This window comes from Pongo abelii, chromosome 9 (assembly GCF_028885655.2).
Source record: "Pongo abelii isolate AG06213 chromosome 9, NHGRI_mPonAbe1-v2.0_pri, whole genome shotgun sequence".
NCBI classification, from domain to species: domain Eukaryota; kingdom Metazoa; phylum Chordata; class Mammalia; order Primates; family Hominidae; genus Pongo; species Pongo abelii.
Genome location: NC_071994.2, coordinates 1,767,742 through 1,786,318, shown reverse-complemented (window position 1 = coordinate 1,786,318; position 18,577 = coordinate 1,767,742). Strand labels below are relative to the sequence as shown.

The following is an 18,577-nucleotide window of genomic DNA, read 5'->3' as shown; positions in this document are numbered from 1 at the left end:
AGAAGGGTTTCCAAGATTCACAAGTTAGTTCTGTGAAAAGATTAATAAAGACAAACTGTTAAGACAAATCAAGACTGATTAAGGAGGGAGGGAGGGGAGAGAGAGGGAGAGACAGAGAGAGAGAAGAGAACAAATACAGCACTAGCAGTGTAAAGGAGCTGCAAGTACAAAGGCCACCAAAGTTTTAAAAAGTCCTAAGAGAAGGCCATGAGCAACTATACACCAAACAATTTGAAATTGTAGCTGAAATGAATAAATTCATAGAAAAACATAACACACAAACTAACCGAAGAGGACAAAGAAAATCTAAATATAACTACCACCTTGAATAAATGAAGCCAGAGTGTGACCATAAGGAGGAAAAAGTCAAAGAACAGAAGGTCCAACCTTATACAACTCTTCAAGTCAGCATAAAAATAGGCTGTTTTTTTTTTCCATTCATTTTAGGAGGCTAGCATAACTTCAGTACAGAAATTAGATAAGGACAGTGTAAGAAAGGGAGGTCACAGACCGGTCTTATTTTGAAGGCAGAAATCCTAAGTAAAATATTAGCTAATCACATCCTGAGACAGGCAACATGGCTTTCTGACCAACTTAGGTTGATATCAGGAGATATATCGATATCATAAGAATGACGTGACATTAGAAACTATGTTAAGGTAAGGCCACATCCTTGAGGAAATTTGGGGCGATGTCTTATTCAAGATGATGTTACCACGAACGTCTTCCAGCCAAGCTCTTGGAGACTCTGGGGATTCCATGAACATTCAGGAAGCTTCCATTCCAGTGTGGAAAATAATCAAAAGTGAACAAGTCGCATGTTCTCACTCATAGGTGGGAATTGAACAATGAGAACACATGGACACAGGAAGGGGAATATCACACACCGGGGCCTGTTGTGGGGTCGGGGGAAGGGGGAGGGAGAGCATTAGGAGATATACCTAATGTTAAATGATGAGTTAATGGGTGCAGCACACCAGCATGGCGCATGTATACATATGTAACAAACCTGCACGTTGTGCACATGTACCCTAAAACTTAGAGTATAATTTTAAAAAAAGTGAACAAGTAGGAATGAAGATAGCAGCTGGGGGTGGTATGTGCCTTGAACCGACACAAAAGGCAGCTGTTCTGTGACACAGTGTCTGCTTCTGACAGGGACACCGGCTCTTGTTTTTTGTTTTTTGTTTTGAGACAGAGTTTCACTCTTGTTGCCCAGGCTGGAGTGTGCAATGGTGCGATCTCGGCTCACCACGACCTCTGCCTCCCGGGTTCAAGCGATTCTCCTGCCTCAGCCTCCCGAGTAGCTGGGACTACAGGCATGTGCCACCACGCCTGGCTAAGTTCGTATTTTTAGTAGAGACAGAGTTTCTCCATGTTGGTCAGGCTGGTCTGGAACTCCCGACATCATGTGATCCACCCGTCTCGGCCTCCCAAAGTGCTGGGATTACAGACATGAGCCACCCTGTCCGGCTGGATACAGGTTCTTAATAACAATTGTTTCAGAGTAACACTTGCTTTCTTATAGCACAAAGCCCCTGGCCTGTTCTCTTTCTATCCCTCTCTCTTTCTCCCCCATCTCTATCTTTATCTCTATCTCCATTTGCATCAGGGAACACATAAAATATGTACTAATAAAATGTTGTATTTGACAATATTGCTCTTTGGCATAAACTTTAGAATCAGCTCATCTATTTTCATTAAAAACTCTGTCAAGCTACTGAATAAAATTAGACTGAAGTTATAGATCAATTTGGAGAGAATTAACTTCTTTTCAGTATTGAGCCTTCTTATTCATGAATATGCTATGTCTCCCCCTTTGTTTAGGTCTCCTTTAAATCCTTTCAGTACATTTTTAATCATTTTCTTCACAAATAAATAAATTTATTCCCATAAATCTTTCTTCACTACTATTGTAAATGATCTATATTTATAAAGAATATTTTCTGTTGTTCCTGATATGTAAGAATGCACTTCATCTTGTTTTTGTTGTTGAATAGCAACCTTTTATCTAGGAGCCTTGCTAAATTATCTTTTTTTTTCTGTAGATTCCTTTGGGTTTTCTAGGTGAATAGTCATAACTCTAAGGATGATAATAATTTTCTTCCTTTCTTTCACATTTTTATATGCTTTCTCCCTTGCCTTTTTTTAATTTATTTAGTCTCTGGAATTGCTAGGCTTTTTGCCAATATTGAAGGGGAAAAACGGTGTCACTTGGCATCCTTGTTATATATTATTTATTTATTTATTTATTTATTTATTTATTTATTGAGATGGAGTCTCACTTTGTTGGCCAGGCCAGAGTGCAGTTGCACAATCTTGGCTCACTGCTACCTCCGCCTCCTGGGTTCAAGCGATTCTCCTGCCTCAGCCTCCCGAGTAGCTGGAACTATAGGCGCGCGCCACCACGCCTGGCTAATGTTTGTATTTTTAGTAGAGACAGGGATTCACCATATTGGCCAGGCTGGTCTCGAACTCCTGACCTCATGATCTGCCCACGCTGGCCTCCCAAAGTGCTGAAATTATAGGCGTGAGCCACCGCACCTGGCTTCCTGTTATACTCTTGATTTGAAAGGATACTTTTAATATTTCACCATTAAGTGTAGTGTTTGCCATAGATTTTTGGTAGCTGTTACCAGGTTGGGGAAGTTCCCTGCAATGTCTAGTTGGCTGTTATATTCATTTTTAAAAATAATGAATAGATACTGAATTTATCAGGAGAATTTCTGCAGCCCATGAGATGATCATATGTTTTTTCTTCTTTGATCTATGAACGGATTTTCTTTAAACATGTTTAAAATTAAATGTATTGCTTTTGACAAGTAAGTTTGTTCACATGGCCCTAAACTGAAAAGGGTTGACAGTAGGAACTCCTTCACCGCCCCTGGAGAGGCCTGTGTCCCACGTTCATTTGTGTGCATCCTGAGATATCCTTTACATAAAAGAAAAATTAAAATATATTATTCAAATTCTTTTCTATGCATATTGTATCATAATACACAATTATTATTATTATTATTATTTTTTGAGCCAGAGTTTCTGTCCCCCAGGCTGGAGTGCAGTGGTGTGATCTCGGCTCACTGCAGCCTCCGCCTCCCAGGCTCAAGCAATTCTCCTGCCTCAGCTTCCCGAGTAGCTGGGATTACAGGCATTCACCACCATGCCTGGCTAATTTTTTGTGTTTTTAGTAGAGATGGGGTTTCACCTTGTTGTCCAGGCTGGTCTTGAACTCCTGACCTCAAGTGACCCTCCCACCTTGGCCTCCCAAAGTGTCGGCATTACAGGCATGAGCCACCGCACCCGGCCCATAATATAGAATTATTCTGTGCCACCCTTTTTGTTTTCCTTAACAATCTGTCTCGTTTGTTACAGAAGTGTTAACTCTTGTTACAGGAGTGAGGTGGCTCACTCCTGTAATCCCAGCACTTTGGGAGGCCGAGGCGGGCAGATCATGAGGTCAGGAGTTGGAGACCAGCCTTGCCAACATAGTGAAATCCCGTCTCTACTAAAAATACAAAAAAAAAAAAAAAAAATTAGCCAGGCGTGGTGGTGAGTGCCTGTAGTCCCAGCTACCTGGGAGGCTGAGGCAGGAGAACTGCTTGAACCCGGGAGGCGGAGGTTGCAGAGAGCTGAGATCATGCCACTTCACTCCAGCCTGGGTGACAGAGTGAGACTCCGTCTCAAAAAATAAAAATAAATTTAAAAAAAATCCGTTTCCAGAGATCATTGTCTGTGAATACACAAAGGCCTTTTAACCTTATGTTTATGATAGCGATATGGTACTCAACTGCACGGGTCACCCGAGTGTATTTAACTAGTGCTTTAGGGTGCATGGTTAGGCCTTACCAACCTCTTGCCATCCTATGCAGTGCTTCAATGAATAACACTTTACACACATCATTTTTCACATGTACAAGTACGTCTGTGCCCCAAAATCCTAGAGGTGCTGTGTCAAAAGTTATGTGTACCTGAGATTCAGTAAATTTCATCAAATTCTATCCATAGAGGTTGTTTCCTGGTATAATCTTCCAGCAATGCACCCATGATTTCTCCCCAGACTTTCACTCAACAAATGGATGTGTGTTAGCAGCTTTGCTGCTTTGTTTGGAGTTTTGTTTGTTTGCTTCTCTGGCAGGTGGCAAATGCCCTCTCAGTGATCCCTCGTCTTTCCTTTCATTCCCATCGAGTCTGAACGTCTCTTCATATGTTTCAGGCCAGTTGTATTTCCTTTCTTCTGAATTTTGGCTGGTCTCTGTTGCCAATATTTCCTTTGGGTTTTTAGAGCTTTTAAAAATTATTCACAGGAGCTCCTCATATATTAGGGAAATTAATTCCTTTTCTACGATTGTTGTATATTGTGTTTTTCAGCAGTCTTTTGGCTTTGCCTGTTGTGGGTTTTTTTACGCAGAATTTTTTTTTTGAATTGTATGTAACCAAATTCATCAACTTTCCCAAGTTTTGGCTTTTGGGTTTGAGTGTCGTACGTAGGTTTTCCCCACCCTGAGATGCCGAAACAACAATAACTACAAAGCAAACTCACATCTAGTGAGCCACACGCACCAGGCCATTTGAAGAGCGTAATATATAGCCGGGTGCCGTGGCACACACCTGTAATCCCAGCACTTTGGGAGGCCGAGGCAGGCAGATCACTTGAGTTCAGGAGTTTGAAAGCAGCCTGACCAACATGGTGAAACCCTGTCTCTATTAAAAATACAAAAATTAGCTGTGCGTAGTGGCAGGTGGGCACCTGTAATCTCAGCTACTCGGGAGGCTGAGGCAGGAGAATCACTTGAACCCAGGAGGTGGAGGTTGCAGTGAGCCAAGATCACACCATTGCACTCTAGCTTGGGCAACAGAGTAAGACTCTGTCTCAAAAAAGAAAAATATTTGCTTAACACACACGCATTATTCCCCCAACAGAGGAGGCCGACAAGGGGCTTGCACAAGGCACAGAGCTAGTGCATGCAGAGCCAAGAGTTGAGCCCAGACTCTGGCTCCAGAGCCCCACTCTCAGCCACTTGGTTCTACTGCCACCACTATTGGCTGTATTCTTTTTATAGCTCTACTTGTTATTGTTAAACGTTTGATCTTTTGGGAATTTATTTTGGTGTGAGTTGCAAGATACAAACTCTTTTTCCCCCAGCTCTTAAAGAGTTGCCCCATTGCCATTTTGTGAACCCCCATCTTCTTCCAGTTGGTGATGCCACCTTAACTGGGTCTTCTTTTAGCCTGTTCGCTAGTCCTGCTCTGTCCCTAGGGAACTGATTTATTTCCGGGACTTTAAATTCCATGTGTACGCTGACTCCCAAATGTCTAATCCAGCCTGGACCTCTTTCCTGAACGAAACTTGGGAATCTAATTCTCTATTTGACATTGCCACTTGGACAACTCCAGCAAAAACCCAACATGAGTGGGCGCGGCGGCTCGCACCTGTAATCCCAGCACTTTTGAGGCCAAGGCGGGCAAGATCACCTGAGGTCAGGAGTTCAAGACCAGCCTGGCCAACATGGTGAAACCTGTCTCTACTAAAAATATAAAAAATTAGCCGGGCGTGGTGGCGGGCGCTTGTAATCTCAGCTACCCAGGTGGCGGAAGCAGGAGAATCCCTTGAACCCGTGAGGCAGAGGTTGCAGTGAGTCAAGATCGTGCCACTACACACCAGCCTAGGCAACAGAGTGAGACACCATCTCAAAAAGAAAAAACAAAGAAAAACGAAACAAAAAATCCAACATGCTCTCCACCACCCGACCTGCCTGTTTCTCAGGATTTCCCCCGGCTTAGCAAATGGAAGCTCCATTCTTCAGACACTCCGGTCATAGGCTCTGACTCTGTTCCTTCCCACACAGCCCAGGCCTCATCACCAACAAACCCAGTGAGCTCTCGTCTGAAAACAGATCTAGAGCACGGCCACTCCTCCTACTGGCAGCAATTGCTTCCGCAGTTCCCTTCCCTGCCTCCATGAAACCTGGTGGACATTCTCATCGCCAGCAAGTTGCAGGACAGGTTGAGCTTGAGGCCCTTCCTCTGTGTGTTCAAGCAGGCCCAGTGTCCCACCTGAGTGGCGCTGATGGCTGATAGGATCTGGGTGACAGTGTCCCTCCTGAGTGACACTGAAAGCTGATAGGATCTGGGTGACAGTGTCCCTCCTGAGTGACACTGAAAGCTGATAGGATCTGGGTGACAGTGTCCCTCCTGAGTGACACTGAAAGCTGATAGGATCTGGGTGACAGTGTCCCTCCTGAGTGACACTGAAAGCTGATAGGATCTGGGTGACAGTGTCCCTCCTGAGTGGCACTGAAGGCTGATAGGATCTGGATGACAGTGTCCCTCCTGAGTGACACTGAAAGCTGACAGGATCTGGGTGACAGTGTCCCTCCTGAGTGATGCTGAAGGCTGATAGGATCTGGGTGACATGTGTTAGGTTTGCTTACATCTTCCAGTGTGGCTAAGTTGGACTCAGATTCTCAAGCCCAGTCAAGTCACTGGCAGGAACAGAGCCCTTGAACTCTTGCTCTGGTTCTAAGGATTTCAAATTGATTCATATCTACCGCCCAAGGGCAGGGATGTAACTTCCTTGTGCTCAAACTCATCTTTTGTTAAGCTCGATGGTGTCCTAGATTGTATGTTGGAGGATGATCTATGCAGGATATGTCAGGAGGTGAACTTAGGGCCTGAGCAGGCAACACGTTAGCCTGGAGCCGGTCGCTGGCAGATTAAAATCCTCCCTGAACACCAAGGGAAGGGACAGATTAATCTCTCTCCCGCTTCTCAGAAACACGTCAGCCAGGTGCAGTGGCTCACGCCTATAATCCCAGCACTTTGGAAGGCTGAGGCAGGTGAATTGCCTGAGGTGACCAACCTGCCCAACATGGAGAAACCCCATCTCTACTAAAAATACAAAATTAGCTGGGCATGGTGGTGCGCGCCTGTAATCCCAGCTACTTGGGAGGCTGAGACAGGAGAATCGCTTGAACCCAGGAGGCGGAGGTTGCAGTGAACCGAGATCGCACTACTGCACTCCAGCCTGGTGACAGAGTGAGATTCTGTCAAAAAAAAAAAAGGAACATGTTGTCTACCTGCTGGAAGCATTTTCCTTTGTACCTAATCTATGAAAACTCATCTCTCTGAGTTCTTTCACTGTAAATCTCAGTTAGATTCAGATTCAACCAAGCAAAGTCTGGCTTTCCCTGTTCCTGAGAGAGTTACAACCTAAACTTGAAAACCTTCTAAGGAAACAAAAAATTGGGAAGAGAAACAAAACCATCTCATTTTCAAATTATAACTATCTAGAAAATGACTGGTTCCTGCCAAGATGAAGTAGAAGGGGCCGTATTTCGGATCATGAGGTCAGGCGATCGAGACCATCCTGACTAACACGGTGAAACCCCGTCTCTACTAAAAATACAAAAAAATTAGCCAGGCGTGGTGGCGGCCGCCTGTAATCCCAGCTACTGGGGAGGCTGAGGCAGGAGAATGGCATGAACCCGGGAAGCGGAGTTTGCAGTGAGCTGAGATCGCGCCACTGCACTCCAGCTTGGGTGACAGAGCGAGACTCCATCTCAAAAATAAATAAATAAATAAATAAAAATAAAAATAAAGAAGGGGCCATATTTATCTCCCACCCTAAAGCGAGCAAACAAAGAAACAGAAGTTTAAAAAAATACATGGGAAAAAAAAGTGTTTTCCAGACATGGGACATCCAATGGTGCAGGGTAGTGAGAGAGGGGAGTGTGTAGGGTAGTGGTTCTCAAGAGAGGGGAGCGAGTCAAGTGACGATTACAGTTGGAGAGAGTTTCCAGGCCACCGAGGTGGCGCAAGACCCAGGTGGAACCTGGCAGCCTCACTGAGTTGAGGAGCTGGATGTGGGAGTTGAGAGAGATCGAGACAGTCAGCCAGGCGCGGTGACTCACGCCTGTAATCCCAGCACTTTGGGAGGCCGAGGCAGGTGGATCACTTGATCTCAGGAGTTAGAGACCAGCCTGGCCAACATAGAGAAACCCTGTCTCTACTAAAAATACAAAAATTAGCCGGGCGTGGTGGCACGCACCTATAATCCCAGCTACTCTGGAGCCTAAGGCAGGAGAATCGCTTGAACTTGGCGGCGGCAGAGGTTGCAGTGAACCAAGATCACACCACTGCACTCCAGCCTGGACCTGAGACTCTGTCTCAAAAAAAAAAAAAAAAAAAAAAAAAAAAGATACCTGGCAGGGCAAGGTACCAAGGAGGAGAGCACAGGGATTGAGAATCCCGGAGACCTGGAGAAGTTCCCTTCAAACTTCCAGGTGTGATCAGTGCAGGCCCTGGAGGAAACCACCCCAAACTGGGAAGGAACCTCCCAAAGGAGATACGGGAACAATCTTCAGAGCTCACTCACCACCAGAGGGGAAACACTGCACAGTTCATAAGGTATTGAGCAGACTACGCAGAAAGGTTTTGCCTTAATAGAAGAAAGATTAGCTCTAGACTAGATGCTACTTTTATTCTGCATGGCAAGGCTTAAAAGTAAGACCCATACCATCGCAAAGAAGATGAGGGAAAAAAGAAAATAAAAATAGAAAAAAAGAAAAAAAAAGTAATACCTGGAAGGGCCAAACATAACTGCATCCCAGAACAAACGTTAAGAATAGTTAAATGAATACAACAGTATCCAGCACCCAGCAAGGTAAAAGTTACAATGCTTGGCATCCAATCAGAAATAAACAGGAATTCGAAGAAGCACAAAAATATGATCCATCGTGAGGAGAAAAATCAATCTATAGAAGCAGACTCACAAATGATAAAATGGAAGAATTTGTAGATAGGATATTAAAACAGTTATTATAATTGTATTTTATATGTCCAAGAAGTTAAAAGAAAGGATACTTACGTTAAAAAGAGACAAGGAAAATATTCTTAAAACACCCAAGGACTTCTAGAAATAAGAACTACAATGTCTGAGACAAAAATCACACTAGGTGAATTTGATGGAAGATTGGAGAACTAACTATCCAAATGAAACACAGATAGAAAGGCCGGGTGCAGTGGCTCATGCCTGTAATCCCAGCACTTTGGGAGGCTGAGGTGGGTGGATCACAAGGTCAGGAGTTCGAGACCAGTCTGGCCAATATGGTGAAACCCCATCTCTACCAAAAAAATACAAAAAAGAAAATTAGCCAGGTGTAGTGGTACATGCCTGTAATCCCAGCTACTTGGGAGGCTGAGGCAGGAGAATCACTTGAACCCAGGAGGCGGAGGTTGCAGTGAGCTGAGATTGTACCATTGTACTCCAACCTGGGTGAGAGAGCAAGACTCTGTCTCAAAAAAAAAAAAAAAAAAAAAGCTGGGCATGGTGGCTCACACCTGTAATCCCAGCACTTTGGGAGGCCAAGGTGGGCGGATCATGAGGTCAAGAGATCGAAACCATCCTGGCTAATATGGTGAAATCCCATCTCTACTAAAAATACAATAAATTAGCTGGGCATGGTGGCGGGTGCCTGTAGTCCCAGCTACTCGGGAGGCTGAGGCAGGAAAATGGCTTGAACCCAGGAGGCAAAGCTTGCAATGAGCCAAGATCACGCCACTGCACTCCAGCCTGGGGGACAGAGCGAGACTCCATCTCAAAAAAAAAAAAAGAAAAAAGAAACACAGAGAGAAAAAAAACTAAAAGAAAAACCCCATCAAATGCAAATGAACAAGGCATCAGTGAGCCGTGGGACCTCTCCAAGCAGGCTAACATGCATGTAATGGAAAGTCCCCAGAGGAGGGGTGCAGAAATTATTTGAAGAAATGCTAGCTGAAACATTTTCATACTTCATAAAATTTATAAACTTACAGATTCAAAAATTCCAATGAACCCCAAGCACAATAAACATGAATAAACGACAGGCGGGCACATCATGATTAAATTGCTTCAACCCAGCCATCAGTGCCAAAGGAAATATTTTGAAAGAAGCATCCGTAGAAAAAGGATACATCACATACAGAGAAACCAAATGAGAATGACAGCAGGCATCTCACCAGAAACAACACAATTTAGAATACAGTAAAGCAACAGCTTTAAAGTTCTGGAAGAAAATTTTAAACTGTCAACTTGAATTTTTATATCCAGAAAAAATTTCTTCAAAAATGAAGGTAAAATAAACGTCCTTTTTTTTTTTCAGCTAAAAGATTTCATAACCAGCAGACACACACAAAAAAATTCATAAAGGACATCCTTCAAGCAGAAGGAAAATTATACTAGATGGAAGTTGATCTATACAAAGCAAAGACAAATACCAGAAATGGTAGATTTTTCTTTTTTTTTTTTTTGAAGTGAACATAAACTCAAGATTTTATTGTCTTCATAATAAAAGATGCCACTTAGAACTGGATCACTTGGCCCTTTCTCTTCCTATCTCCTCCCAGTTCAAAATGCTTGCATCTTTTTTAACAGCCAGCATTCTCTTAGATCTTCAGTTGGGCTCAACGCACTCAAGCCCTAGCACAATCTTCTTTGTAGTTTTAGCCTTTTTCTGGAAAATCGGCTTAGTCTGCCCACCATAGCCACTCTGCTTCCTGTCATAATGCCACTTTCCCTGGGCGTACAGAGAATCCTTGCCCTTCTTGTACTGTGTCACTTTGTGAGGCTGGTGCTTGTCACACTCCTTACAGAACGTCCGGCGGGTTTTAGGGACTTTCACCATGTTTGCGTGAGCGCTATCAGCACGGAAAAGAGATTTTTCAAATCTTTTTCAAAGATAACTGACTGTTAAAAACAAAGTAATAAGAATGTAATTTGAAGCTTTTTTTTTTTTTTTTTCTTTTTTTGAGTCAGAGTCTCACTCTGTTGCCCAGGCTGGAGTGCAGTGGCACGATCTCCTCTCACTGCAACCTCCACCTCCCAGGTTCAGGTGGTTCTCCTCCCTCAGCCTCCCGAGAAGCTGGGATTACAGGCAGGCGCCCCCATGGCCAGCTAATTTTTGTATTTTTAGTAGAGACGGGGTTTCACCATGTTGGTCAGGCTGGTCTTGAACTCCTGGCCTCAAGTAATCCACCCACCTCGGCCTCCCAAAGTGCTGGGATTACAGATGTGAGCCACTGCGCCCAGTCATAATTTGAAGCTTATAATATGAAGTAAGAAAAATGTATGGCAACAAGAACACATAGTCTGGGGAGGGGCAGGTAGAAGTACACGGTTGTAATGGTCTTATGCAATACATAAAGTAGAATACTATTACTTGAAAGTAGAGAGTGATAAGGTAAATACACATATATACTATAAGCCCTGAATCAACTAGTAAAATAACAAAACACAAAGGTGTAGCTAAGAAACCTTCAAAGAAAATAAAATGGAATCATAAAATATACTGAATATTTTTAAAAGGCAGAAGAGAACAAAGAACAGATGGGGCAAATGGAAAACAAAAACAAGGTGGTATATTTCAATTCAAGCATATCAGTAATGGTTTCATGGTCTAAAAACCCTGATTAAAAGAAAGAAATAGTCAAATTAGATTTTAAATAAGAAAAGTATGACCTAACTATATGCTGCTTATAGGAAACTTGCTTAAAACATAAAGACACAAATAGATTAAAAGTAAATGAAACAGACTGGGCACGGTGGCTCACGCCTATAATCCCAGCAATTTGGGAGACTGAGGCAGGTGGATCACCTGAGGTCAGGAGTTTGAGACCAGCCTGACCAACATGGTGAAACCTCATCTCCACTAAAAATACAAAAATTAGCCAGGCATGGTGGCACACACCTGCAATTCCAGCTACTTGGGAGGCTGAGACAGGAGAATCGCTTGAACCTGGGAGGCAGAGGTTGCAGTGAGCCAAGATCACACCACTGCACTCCAGCTTGGGCGACAGAGCGAGACTCCACCTCCAAAAAAAAAAAAAGTAAATTAAACAGCAATAAACAATGGAATTTAAAATTAAAAACACATTACCACCTTCAGTAGCACCTCAAGATGAAATACTTGGGTATACATCTAACAAAAAATGTACAAGGTCTATATGAGAAAAACTGCAAAACTCTGAGGAAAGAAATCAAAGGAGATCTAAATAAATACAGAGATAGTTCATGTTCATGAATAGGAAGCCTAATATCATCAATACATCAGTTCTTCCCAACTTCACCTGTAGATTCGATGCAATCCCAATAAAAATCCCAGCAAGTTATTTTGTGATTAAAAAACAGATTTTTTTCTTTTCCTTTTTTTAAATTTAATTTTTGTAGAGATAGGGTCTTACTATGTTGCTCAGCTGGTCTCAAACTCCTGGCCTCGAGCAATTCTCCCACCACAGCCTCCGAAAGTGCTGAGGTTACAGGAATGAGCTACCGTGCCCAGCCAGATCCTAAAGTTTATATAAAAAGGCAAAAGATCCAGAATATCCAACACAATATTGAAGAAGAAGAACAAAGTTGGAGGACTGAGCCTACACCTCAAGATGTACTATAAAGCTATAGTAACGAAGACAGTGTGTTATTGGCAAAAGAATAGACAGATAGACCAATGGGCAGAATAGAAAGCACAGAGATAATAGGCTCACAGAAATAGGATAATCAACTGATCTTTGACACAGAAGCAAAGGCAATTCGATGGAGAAAAGGAAGTCATTTCAACAAATGGTGCTGGAACACCAGGACACATGGGGTGAAAAAAAGAATCTAAGTATAGACCTTCTTCCCTTCACAAAAATTAACTCAAAATGGATCATGGACCTAAAAGCAAAGCGAAACTATAAAGCTCCTAGAAGATAACATAGGATAAAGTTTGGTTGACTCTGGGTTTGGTGATGACTTTTTTGTTTCGTTTCATTTTAAGATCCAGTCTCGCCCTGTTGCCCAGGCAGGAATGCAGTGGTGTGGTGGTAGCTCACTGTAGCCTCAACCTCCTGAGCTTAAGTGATCCTCCCACCTCAGTCTCCTGAGCAGCTAGGACCACAGGCATGCACCACCATGCCCAGCTGATGAGGAACTTTTTAGATACAGCACCAAAAATATGGCCCACGAAAAAAAAATGTGATAAGTTAGACTTATTAAAAGTATAAACTTCTGCGGTGTAAAAGACACTGCTAAGAGAATAGAGTCACAAGGCACAGACTGGGAGAACAATTTGGTCAAACACACGTCTGATAATGACCTTGAATCCAAAATACAGGAAGAACCCTTAAAATTCAGTAACTTAAAAAAATCCATTTAAGACGGTGCAAAAGGTATGAGCAGATGTCCTCCACCCCCAGAGAGGATCGACAGATGGGAAATAGGCATATGCTTAGCAAATCAAACCCCAAAATCTATAAAAAGGATAATACTCATGACCAAGTGAGATTTATCCTGGGACTGTCAGGTTATTTTATGATGTTTTAAACCTCAATGAGGGCCGGGCGCGGTGGCTCATGCCTGTAATCCCAGCACTTTGGGAGGCCGAGGCGGGCAGAGCACGAGGTCAGGAGATCGAGACCATCCTGGCTAACATGGTGAAACCCCATCTCTACTAAAAGAAAAAAAAATACAAAAAATTAGCCTGGCGTGGTGGCGGGCACCTGTAGTCCCAGCTACTCGGGAGGCTGAGGCAGGAGAATGGCATGAACCCGGGAGGTGGAGCTTGCAGTGAGCCAAGATCACGCCACTGCACTCCAGCCTGGGCAGCAGAGTGAGACTCCGCCTCAAAAAATATATAAATAAATAAAAATAAAAGAAATAAAAAAACTCAATGAATTTAATTCACCATATTAATAGACTGAAAAAGAAAATGCCTGTGAACATCTCCACAGGTTCAGAAAAAGCTTTTCACAAAATCCAGTATCCATTCCTGATCAAAACTCCCAGCAAACAGAGAAGAAAAGGAAATTTCCTCAACCTGATTTTAAAAAATAAAACTGTAGAAAAACCTACAGCCAGCATCATCCTGAATGGTGAAAATGGAATGTTCTTCTCCTATGATCAGGAACAAGACAAGAATGTCTGCTCTCACGACTTCCATTCAACATTCACTGGGGTTTAGCCAGTGCAAAGAAAAAAAAAATTATCCAGATTGAAAAGGAAACACAAACGTCTTTATTTTCCAAAGACATGATCATTGTTGAAGAAAAATCTATGAGAAAGTTACTAAAACTGATAAATTAGTTTAGCAGGGTTGTAGGATAGGTCAATGGACAAATACCAATTGTATTTCTATATAACAGCAACGAACATTCGAAGTTGATTTTTTATTTTTTTATTTTTTTTAGAAGGAGTCTTGCCATGTCACCCAGCCTGTAGTGCAGTGGTACAATCTCGACTCACTGCAACCTCCACCACCTGGGCTCCAGCAATTCTCCTGCCTCAGCCTCCTTAGTAGCTGGGATTATGGGTGTGCACTACCACACCCAGCTAATTTTTGTATTTTTAGTAGGGAGGGGTTTCACCATATTGGCCAGGCTGGTCTTGAACCCTTGACCTCAGGTGCTCTGCCTGCCTTGGCCTCCCAAAGTGCTGGGATTACAGGCGTGAGCCACTGTGCCTAGCCCGAAATTGATATTTAAAATGGCCATTTAGAAGAAAATTGAAAATAGATATTTCAGGATAAATTTGACAAACATGTCCAAGACTAGTACTCTGACACTCTAAATACACTAAGCAAAAGTAAAATACTGAGCAAATGGAGAGAGATATACAGTGTTCATGGATAGAATCAATATTGTCAACATGTCAGTTGTTCCCAAATTGATCTATAGAATCAACCCAATCCAAACCAATATCTTAAGATAATTTTTTTTTTTTTTTAGAAATGGACAAGCTGATTTTTTTTTTTTCTTTTCTTTTTGAGACGGAGTCTTGCTCTGTCGTCCAGGCTGGAGTGCGGTGGTGCGATCTCAGCTCACTGCAAGCTCCGCTTCCCAGGTTCATGCCATTCTCCTGCCTCAGCCTCCCAAGTAGCTGGGACTACAGGCGCCTGCCACCACACCTGGCTAATTTTTTGTGTTTTTAGTAGAGACGGGGTTTCACCCTGTTAGCCAGGATGGTCTCAATCTCCTGACCTCGTGATCTGCCCACCTCAGTCTCCCAAATTACAGGCATGAGCCACCATGCCCCCATGGACAAGCTGATTTTAAAATGTGTATCAAAATACAAAGGATCTAAAATAACTAAAATCAGGTCAGGCATGGTGGCTCACGCCTGTAATCCCAGCACTTTGGGAGGCCGAGGCGGGTGGATCACCTGAGGTCAGGAGCTCAAGACAAGCCTGGTCAACATAGCGGAGCCCTGTCTCTACTAAAAATACAAAAATTAGCCGGGTGTGGTGGCATGCACCTGTAATCCCAGCTACTCAGGAGGCTGAGGCAGGAGAATCACTTGAAACTGGGAGGCGGAGGTTGCAGTGAGCCGAGATGGGGCCACTGCACTCCAACCTGGGTGACAGAGCGAGACTTTGTCTCAAAAAAATAATAATAATAATAATAGTTAAGGCTGTACAGTGCTGGTATAAAGACACACAAATAGATAAATGGGTCAGAATAGAGTGCCCAGAAATAGATCCCCATGCGTATGGACAACTGAATTCAACCAAATTGCCAAGGCAATTAAATGAAGAAAAGGCTTTTCAACAAATGATGTTGGAACAGCTGGATAGCCGTAACAATGAACTCCAACCCTTACCTCACATGATGCAGAAAAACTAACTCAAAATGGATGATGGGCCTTATTGGAAGAGATAAAGCTATAACACTTCTAACAGAAAACATAGGTGAAAATCTTACTGATCTTGAGTGTAGCAAAGATTTATTAAACACAACAAACACTATTAAAGGAAAAAAAGAAAAGGAAAGGCTGAGTGCGGTTGCTCATGCCTGTAATCCCAGCACTTTGGGAGGCCAAGGCGGGCAGATCACCTGAGGTCAGGAGTTCGAGACCAGCCTGGCCAACATGGTGAAACCCCATCTCTACTAAAAATACAAAATTAGTGCTGGGCGCAGTGGCTCGCACCTGTAATCTCAGCACTTTGGGAGGCCAGAGCAGGCAGATCATGTGAAGTCAGGAGTTCAAGACCAGCCTGGCCAACATGGAGAAACCCCATCTCTACTAAAATACAAAAATTAGCCGGGCATGGTGGTGGGCGCCTGTAGTCCCAGCTACTTGGGAGGCTGAGGCAGGAGAATAGCTTGAACCCAGGAGGCGTAGGTTGCAGTGAGCCGAGACCATGCCATTGCACTCTAGCCTGGGTGACAGAATGAGACTCCATCTTAAAAAAAAAAAAAATTGCCCACATATCTTCCATGCAACCCAGCAAACCCACTCCTAGATATTTACACAAGAGAAGCAAAAGCAGGTGTCAACACAGACTTGTATGTGAATGTTCCTAGCAGCTTCACTTGTAATCGCCAAAAACTGGAATCCTCCCAAAATGCCATGAACAGTTAGATGGAGAAACAGATTGTGCCTGTGATGGAAAACTATTCTGCAATAATAATGAAGGAGGGATTGATTGCAATAGGCAGAACAATGGTCCCCCAAAACATGCTCATGCCCTAATCCCTGGAAACTGGGAATATATTGGGTTTATGCTGAAGGGGAATTAAGGTTGCAGATGGAATTAAGATTGCTAAGCAGCTGACCTTAAATAGGGAGATTATCCTGGATGATCTGAATAAACAATGTGATCACAAGGTGCCTAACAATGGAAGAAGGAGGCAGAAGAGGAGGTCAGAGTGCCGGGATGTGGGAAGGACCAGCCCGGCCAATGCTGGCTTTGAAGATGGAGGTGGGCCACCAGCCAAAGAATGCAGGCAGCCTTGGGAGCTGGAGGGGAAGGGACATGGATTTTCCATTTGAGCCTCCAGAGAAAGCACAGTCATTCCTGTTGACACCTTGATTTTGGCCTAGGGAGACCCATTTCAGAATTCCGGCCTCCAGAATTGTAAGGTTAATAGATTTGTGTTGTTTTAAGCCACTCAGTGTGTGGCAATTTGTGACAGCAGCCGAGAGAAAGTGAACACATGGACACATGCATGACACAAATACATCTCAAAATAATTATGCTGAACACATTGATATATGCACTGACACGATTACATCTCAAAATAATTACGCCGAGTGAAACAAACCAGGAAAAAAATAAGCACGTGCCGTCTGACTTCATCTATATAACGTTCTAGAAATGGAAACTCATCTACAAAAAGCAGAACAGTAGTTGTCTGGGAACCGGCAGGGTTGGGGGTGGGGAAGAGGGGGGAACAGGGAGGGATGGTCAACGTGTCACAGCGGAGGCTGTGGAGGGAAGCTCGTGATCTCGACCACGGAGATGCGTGCGTTCGTCAGTGCGCACAGGTCTCAAAACCGGCCAAGTCGCACGCTTTAGGCACATGCGGTTGATTGCCTATCTGTTATCCAGTCATTCGCCGGGTAACCACGGGGAAACGTGTCCTAAGGCAATTTTATGGTTGTGTGAACATTGCAGAGTGCACTTACACAAACCCAGATGGTGTGGCCTGCCACACACCCAGGCTGCACGGTAGAGCCTACTGCTCCTAGGCGGCAGGCCTGCAGGGTGGGCGCTGTGCTGAATACTGCAGACAACACAATGGTAAGCATTTGCGTATCTAAACACAGAGAAGGCAGCTCATTGTGCTACGGCCTTAGGAGGCCTATGAGGACACTAGGCGATAGAAACTTTTCAACCCCGTTATGGTCAGACAGAACCACCAGGGTCTAAGTGGTCCAATATACTTCAAATAAAATGAGAAAAAGGCTGAGTGCTGTGGCTTACACCTATAATCTTAGCACTCTGGGAGGCCGAGGATGGAGGCTTGCTTGAGACCAGGAGTTTGAGACCAACATGGACAACATAGTGAGACCCCATCTGTTCAAAAAATTATATTAAAAAATTAGCCGAGCATGGTGGTGCATGTCTGTGATCCCTGCTACTCAGGAGGCTGAGATGGGAGGATCACTTGAGCCCAGGAGGTTAAAGCTGCAGTGAACTATGATCACTCCACTACACTCCACTCTGGGTGATAGAGGGAGACCCTGTCTCCAAAAAAAAAAAAAAGGTAAAAAACAGTTTTAACCACTTGAATGTTCAGAAGCTAGCAACAGTAAAAATGGGGTCAGGTGGTTCAAAAGAAGTGTGCCAGATGTTGACTTGGGCTACGGGGAGACCCAGCCTCACTGAGGAGCTGGGGAGGCTCCTCTGGGAGCAGCATCTGGGGCCGGATCTGTGGGACAGTAGCAGTCAGTGCACTGGGAGGAGGCGTCCGCAGACAGCAAGCTGGGCAGAGGGTCAGCGCTCCCTGGGCAGAGGCCACGTGGGGAAGAGTTCCTGGGGTGAGCGGGGGCCACCAAGGTCAGCAGGGGACCAAGACCACAACGGACGTTGGGCCCCAGAACTCTGTTCCTGTAGCCAAGTGCGCTGGAAATCACAGAGTCCTGGGGTAGAGGAATGGGATCAGACAAGCCTTTAAACAAGTACCTCCGCCGACTGCACCATGGTGAGCAAACTGTAAGGGCCCCAGCCCTGCAGAGGAGACAGGACGGGTGGGCACCTGCCAGAAGGGGGCTGGAAGAAGAGGGGTTGGGAAGGTGCGGTGTTTGGGGTGAGAAGGGAGTTGAATCACTGTCTGAGATGGAAAC

At 44.1% G+C, this 18,577-nt stretch overlaps 1 pseudogene; it reads right to left on the bottom strand.

Annotated features, from left to right (window-relative positions):
- Positions 1–10,267: 10,267 nt before the first annotated feature.
- Positions 10,268–10,661, bottom strand: LOC103891771 (large ribosomal subunit protein eL42-like; annotated as a pseudogene).
- Positions 10,662–18,577: the final 7,916 nt, after the last annotated feature.